This window comes from Myotis davidii, unplaced genomic scaffold (assembly GCF_000327345.1).
Source record: "Myotis davidii unplaced genomic scaffold, ASM32734v1 scaffold1172, whole genome shotgun sequence".
Lineage (NCBI taxonomy): Eukaryota > Metazoa > Chordata > Mammalia > Chiroptera > Vespertilionidae > Myotis > Myotis davidii.
The window spans coordinates 148537-156194 of NW_006283158.1; the positions used below are offsets into that span (position 1 = coordinate 148537).

Genomic DNA, 7658 nt, shown 5'->3' on the forward strand with positions numbered 1-7658 from the left:
GCTTGATCACCCTAACCACTCCACTGCTGGTCTCATTGATGCCTAACTGCTCCCCTGCCAGTCCAATAGCCCCCACTGCCCTCCCCTGCTTGCCTGGTCCCCCACAACTCTCCTCCCCTGCCACCTTGGTTGCCCCCAACTGCCCTCCCCAATTGCCCCCAACTGCCCTCTTGTGGATGTGGCCATCTTATGACCACATGGGGGTGGCCATCTTGTGACCACATGGGCGTGGCCATCTTGTGACCACATGGGGGGGCCATCTGTGCCATGGTGTGACGGTCTATTTGTATACCTCTTTATTATGCAGGATGGTGTCTTCCTCTTCTAAACTGGAGGACTCTTTTCTATACTCAAGTGATAATGTAGTAATGCTGTGTACCACCTTTATCATCAATACCAGAAATTAAAATGCAGACCAGGATTACTCTTCAAAATATACCTCCATCCCCATGAAGCCACACACCTGTGCAATGAGATTATCATTGATCAGGACTTTGGCAATTGGCTTTACAACCAATTTATGATCATCAGAAGAACAGTAGGGTCATTATTTTATAGTCACAGCCAATGCATTCAGGTTTGCTTGATCCATTTCTTAACTTTTTGTCTACTATTATCCCAAGTCAAAGCCAAAAATATTTTCTATTTCCTGAACATTTTCAAATAAATATACCTATATTACTCTCTCTATATATGATATTCTTTTATATAAAATATATGATTTGTAGTCTCATTTTTCATATTTTCTTATTTTTAGAAGCTCCTTTTAAAAATATCTGGCCCTCAAAATATTTAGGGGAATCTTTGCACATTGTTGCCACTTAATGAGAGAAAGGAGGCAGAGAAACATAAAAGTAAGTAGTAGTGGACAAAATGAAATAATAAACTATTGGGTGTAAAACTAGAGTTCTTGAAAATGACATCCAATTCACTTACTAGTATTTTTACAGCTGACAAAATGGAGCCCAGGGAGGTTAAATGACTTGACTGAGATAAGACATCTAATGAATGAAAGAGAAAGGACTAGAACCTATGTACCAGAAATAAACATATGCACTTCAATTTTGTTACATATAAACACAGTAAGAAAATATCCATTTGTTTATAAATGTGGGATTTACAGCTGAGGCTCTGTGATATACTGAAAAATACCTGAAGCTGGCAGTCAAAGGCCACTTGTTCCCATCTCTGTTTACCCACTTAGTGAATGTGTGGCCCAAAACAAGGTACTTTCATTTCTATGTGCCTTAGTCTCCTAATCTGTTGCATGGAGGTGCCAAGCACACCACAAATGCTCAGAGTTCTCCAGATTCCTTAGTGGACAAAAACAAAGCACCCACCTGAAATCCTGCCATGGACTAGGGTGAGGCTTGCCTAAAAGAGGCTCTCCTTCTTAAGGAGATAGTCAGTCTTCTACAGGTGCAGGATTGGCATTTGTACAACCCTGAGAGAGTGCCCCCTTAAATTGTGTGCCCTAGGTACCTCACAATTTGCCTCATCCTAGTCCTTTCCCTGGTTGAGAAGACGTCTAATAATAGCAATGGCTAAAATTTACTAAGCACTCACCATTTCTAGTCACTATGCTAAGAATGTTTCAAGTCTTATCTCTTTAATTCTTTCCTCCCACCATGTAAATTAGGTTAGTATTATTATGCCTTGTTTATAAATAAGGAAACAGAGGATTAGAAGATTAAGTAACTTGTACAAGATCACACAATCAGTTTTTGTCAAAGTTATGACAGTGGATTTTGCATATTAACAACTTATAGTCAGCATTATTCTGCTACATAAATGAGCTTGAAAGAAGTGACTTTAATACTACTGCAATTTAATGACCTGACTCTCAATATAAATGACCCTCAAACAGATGCACTATTATGCTTTGTTATTCTGTAGCTCCTGTCTTTTCAGTATCCATGGGAAACTTCTTCAGAATTAAAAGGAAGAGTGAAACCAAGGGGAAGGACCTGATTATTTCCTTAGTGTGTCATCTGTATCATGCAAATATAGTAACTAATGTAACAGTCCTTTATATTAATGTTTGTAGATCTGAAGTATGCCCCTTGTGCTAACACACCTAAACAAAGGGTCACATGAATTAGCTGTTTCCTGAGATGGTGAAAGTTTCAGGACAAAGCATTGATGTAGCAGTTTGGGAAGGTGAAATAAGGAGAATGCATATAACATTTGTGTGATTTCCACAATATGGGATAAATATTATATATTTTATCTCCTTTATTCTTAATAATCAGCATTCTAGGTGGCTAGTATTATTGCCAACAAACAGATGACAAATATGAGGCTCATAGGTTAAGTAACTTGCCCCCAAAAGTCTCCAAGCTTATCAGTGACAGGGAAAGGAGTCAAAGCCTGTACTGTCCCTAAGACCCAAGATATTTCCTCAGTGACCTGAAGCTTCTTATGGTTTGAATCTAATTGTTTAGGGAGCTCGAATTTATCGAGAGATGGTGAGGACATGGAAGAATGCCCACTAGTGCATTTTCAAACATCTGTTGTGTTGTCTTATAAATTAGAAAATCGAAGTGGAGATATATAAATACTTGCTGGGAGGCAGAAATCTCACAATTATAGAAATAAAAATGAATACAAATAGGTATAAACTTAGAATATTCTGGATATGTAATATCATTTCTTCAAAGGAAAATAAAATTGTATGTGTCACTATGTAATCTGTTGATATATCTAAGTTAGTATCTAATTAGCAAGGAAAAACATCTGGAAGGGCACATAGCCTACCAGTAATAATGGTTCCATGGAGTAAACAGCTGTTAGGTAAGAGAGACATAGGTTAAATTTGAACTTCTAATATGTATTATTTCATTTTATTTAAATAACCACAGATTGATTTCATAATATGAAAAAATAATTTTTTGATACTTTCAACATACAGAAAACAGACAATTTTAAACAAAATCATAAAACCAGTAATGTATTAATATTAAAAGGTGTTCACAATATACTCTTCAATGGGAAAAGTTCCAAATACAACCTATATAGTAAAATCCTATTATTTCAAAATAAACCAATGTATATGTAAAGTTTGTTAAAATATATAACTCCAAATATTTACACACACATACACACAGAAAGTTCCTCTTAAGTTGGGGCTGGGGCTCCCTCTTCCTCCTCTCTCAAGTCTGAGGTAGTTGGTGAGTTCCTTAGCAATATTCTTGCTCTAGATTTATCAAAAGTTGATAGAGCACAAACAGCTCCCTCATTCCCCAACATATTCAAGCTGAAACCTTCATTAATACAAATATGGATTTTTCTAAATTTCATTAAAAAGAAAAAAAATGACTTTTTAATAATGAAAACCAACAATATTTTAAAAATCAAATTAGGGAGCGAATATATCATACAATCCCAATCTATTTCAAAAGATAAATATGGATGGAAACACCTTGAAGAGATAAACTAAGTTTCATTTTTCTACTGTATCCAAAAATCTGTCATTCATTCATTCATTCATTCATTCATCCTTCTATTCATCATATAGTGTTTGAGTGTCCTGTGTGTCAGCTAATGCCAGCCTAAATCTCCGTCTCTTGACCTCCTCCTTCCTGAGCTCCAGATCTGTAATAGTCTACACTTGACTAGACCTGTTTAATGTTAGTGTTCACCTGTACACACATGACCAGAATCACACATAATAGCACACCAGCATAAATCAAAGAGTCCAGAAGCCCTGGAAGGCAACCACTGAAGGGAAGGAAACAGGAGTAGAGTAGAGACATCCTGATACTTTGAGCATTTCAGCTATCTTCTCATTCATGCACTCACTTTTTAAAATAATGATTTGTTTCTTCCAGTTTGCGCTCACTGCCAAGATGGTGTAAAAAGATTTAAAAGATGCAAAAACTCTTGGAAGGTCTCCTTCTTGGTTTCTCTCATAAGCATGAACAACAGAATTCAGGCACTTTCTATAATTGTGCTCTTAAGTTTCACAGTTTTCTGGACATGCCCAACTGCCAGGTAGTGAACTTCCACACAGGATTTCCCCAGAGATGAACCAGGTGAATAGGGTATTTCCTGACTGTTATATCTGGCTAGGGTCTCAGATTAGCCCTGCCTTCTCTTTACCTAGCTAATTCCTCCTTATCTCTCAGGTCCCGGGTTAAACAGCGCTTCCTGTGGGAAGTCTCTCCAACACACCCAAGACCAGTCAGGTACAGTACTTGTACTATCTGCTCTGTCCCATTACACTCTGAATTTCCTTGTCATGGAAGCTACAACACTTCATCATTATTGCTGGCTTCACTAATTTCCCCCTTAGACTGCAAGTTCAAGGAGGGCAAGGACATGTGTTTTATTTTGTTACCATGGTAATGTGTTACAACTCTAAAGCTTCATGTTTATATTTTACTTAACTTCAAAACTGGTGTGGATTCTTAGTAATAATTTTTACTATACCTAAGAGTGTCCTCACCCTTTTATAATTTTATTATAATTTAACCTGATTTATTTAATAACAAATGAATTTCTATATGCTATTAAAATTGCAAAGATGTATGTGTTTATGTTAATAAGAGCCTTGAAATTTTTGATTGACAGGCCTTTGGTCTTTAATTTTATGTTTTATCTCATAACACCTATACAGGAAAGACAAAATAATATAAAAGATCAAAGGAACATAAATCTTTCATAATCTTGCCACAGCACTGATACATTTTTCTTAAATAACTAATTATGAGAGGAATGACCTTTATTTTCTACTAGGGGCCCGGTGCACGAAATTCGAGCACTGGGTGTGTGTGTGGGGGAGTGTCCCTCAGCCAAGCCTGCCCCCTCTCACATACTGGGAGCCCTCAGGCGTTGGCCCCCATCACCCTCCAATTGCAGGATCAGCCCCTTGCCCAGGCCTGACGCCTCTGACAGAGGTGTCAGGCCTGGGCAGGGAACCTTCATTTCCCCCCATCACTGGTTCTGCCCCCATCCCAGGCCTGATGCCTCTGGCCCAGGCATCAGGCCTGGGCAGGGGACCCCCAGACCCCTCCGATTGCTGGCTCTGCCCCTTGCTCAGGCCTGATGCCTCGGCCAGAGGCGTAGATCCCCATCACCCTCTGATCACCTGATCGGCCCCTTGCCCAGGCCTGACACCTCCGCCAGAGGTGTCAGGCTTAGACAGGGGACCCCCTTCTCCCTCCGATCACTGGCTCTGGTCCCCGTCCAGGCCTGAGGCCTCTGGCCCAGGAATCATGCCCGGGCAGGGGACCCCCATCTCCCTCTGATCACTTGCTCCACTCCCTTCCCAAGCCTGACGCCTCTGATCCAGGCTTCAGGCCTGGGCAAGGGGACCATCATATCCTCCCAACCCCCGGCTCCGCCCCCCACCCACGAGCTGCAGTGGCCCTGTGATCGCAGGCTCCGCTTTAGGCCCAGGCAAGGGACCCCTAGCTCCCAGGACTGCCTGCTTCGACCCTGCCCAGCTCCCATCGCTGGCTCCACCCTTACTTCCTGCTATCACTGGCCAGGGCGACAAAGGCACCCAATTCTCCGATAATGGCTGGGGGCAGGGCAAAGGCGGGCCCCCTGGGTTTCCTTCCGATCACTGTCAGTGGCAGGGGGCTTCTTCTTGCTTTCCCTTTCGCCTCCCTGCATTGTGCCTACATATGCAAATTAACAGCCATCTTGTTGGCAGTTAACTGCCAATCTTAGTTGGCAGTTAATTTGCATATAGCCCTGATTAGCCAATGAAAAGGGTATCGTCGTACGCCAATTACCATTTTTCTCTTTTATTAGTGTAGATTGCTAACAAAGGTATTTCATGTTGCATTTAAAATAGATCTAGCTCATTTATGAGTTTGTCCTCTTCATGTCCCTGAAATCCATATGGGTAAATTTTGGGCTTTTGTGAATAGCCCTTGATAACTAGTTTGATGTGTGTGCACAGGAGCGCTTGTCAGAGTGTATTTTTGTGTACCGAGAACAATAATCTGTTTCTATATACCCCTTCATTAATATTAGTAGATATGCTTTGTGTTCTTTTACCTTCAATAAACTTACACTTGTGGTAAGGACCAAAATTAAATATTTAGGTTGATGTTTCCATACTCTCTTGAACATACTTAACTATTTCCTTAGGGTTCAGTTCAAGACATGGAATTGCTGCCTCAAATGGTATACACATACTTAATTTAATTCCCTACCTGCCAACCAGAAAAGTTGTACCAATTTAAAGTCCATAAACTGGAATTAAGTGAAAAAGAGCCTCAGGAAGTGAGGATTATGGCTGTATTGATGTCCTGCTAGAAATTGCAGGCCTTAGATTCTACTGAGAAGCAGCTTTACAGCCACAATAATAGTAAATACACTTCAGAGTAGTCTGTAATGGCAAGAGCACAGAAATTGGAGTCAGTAGCCTTAGATCACAGTTTAAGTTTGATGAAGAATATATAAAACTATTTTTAAATCCTTGTATTATCATTATTATGTAACAAAGTGTACTCCTCTTACATCACAGTAAGCGGGAGTTAATCCAAGATCTCATTGAGCCAATGTGTTGATCAGACCATTCTATTCAGTTATCACAAGAATTTTACCAAAGGATTCTGCTCTCATTACCTGAACATTCATTGCCAAAAATTCCTTGAAAAAGAGAAATATGCTTGGACTTTGCAAAATGTTTCAGATGTCTGCTCTAAATGCTTAGCACTTTTCTTCAAACCTAAGAGTTGCTAACTCAGGTTTTGGTGTCCAAGAGATAGGAAGACTCAAACAAATGACTTGGGCAGAGATTGCTGATTTTGGTGCAGGATTGGGCAGGCTGGGTCCCCAAGAGAAACCTCTGAATAGTAAAATATTTATATAAGAGTTAGATGACTGAGGCAGACATTGTATCTTAGACCCTGGAAAGGGAGCCATTTATTTTCCTACTTGCACGTAAGTTCTTCTTTCTCTTTTTCAGCAGATAGAGTTTGGCACTGCAGAGTCCCTCTGAAGCAGCATGACTCAGCCAGATACTATAGAAAGAGGCCTGTAAGAGCAGGTTTGTTCCATTGGATTGTATGACTATTTGCAAAGGATAGACATAGGTATTACTTAATAGTGTTTGGGTGTGAGGACTAGACTTCCTTTCAACATTTACTTCAGATACTACTAGAGTAATTGGAATTTTTTTGCAATTACATCAACATTTTTCATACTTTACCTATCATATATTACTTTTCATAATTTGGAATTAAAAATAAAATTTTAAATGGTCAAGATATAGAATAAAAAGGAAAGTTAGATTTAAAAGTAGTACCACAATGAACTGGGTTTTACACCAGTGCTCTCTCACCTTTTTGTTTTTAAGTAAAAATTCAATGTCCATCAAAAATGTCATTTTCTATATTTTTTCCATAGATATATTCCGTATTAAGCAATCTCCAGTTATGGAATTCTGAATGAATTAATTATGAACTGGTTATTCTTATTACTTAACAATATTACAGCAGAAATTTCTTTTAAAGAGAGTTAAACCCCTAATGTTTAAACTAATGTTCAAAGTTATTGACTTTCCCCAATATCAAAAGGGCAAGGGCATAAAAACATAAAGGTATATGGGAGGCCCAGTAAAATTATAAATCAGAGAATGTAAAAAGGTAAGGCACCTTGATCAATCCAGTTCCCTTATTTTTATGGTTGAGAAAACAGGA

At 39.3% G+C, this 7658-nt stretch overlaps 1 long non-coding RNA gene across 1 annotated transcript in view; it reads left to right on the top strand.

The window, feature by feature from the left end:
• Window positions 1-6730, top strand: part of LOC107182894 — a 9631-nt gene extending 2901 nt beyond the window's left edge. The window contains exons 2-3 of the long non-coding RNA XR_001513651.1: window positions 4526-4527; window positions 6720-6730. This is a non-coding gene — a long non-coding RNA (uncharacterized LOC107182894). The remainder of the gene's footprint in view (window positions 1-4525; window positions 4528-6719) is intronic.
• Window positions 6731-7658: the final 928 nt, after the last annotated feature.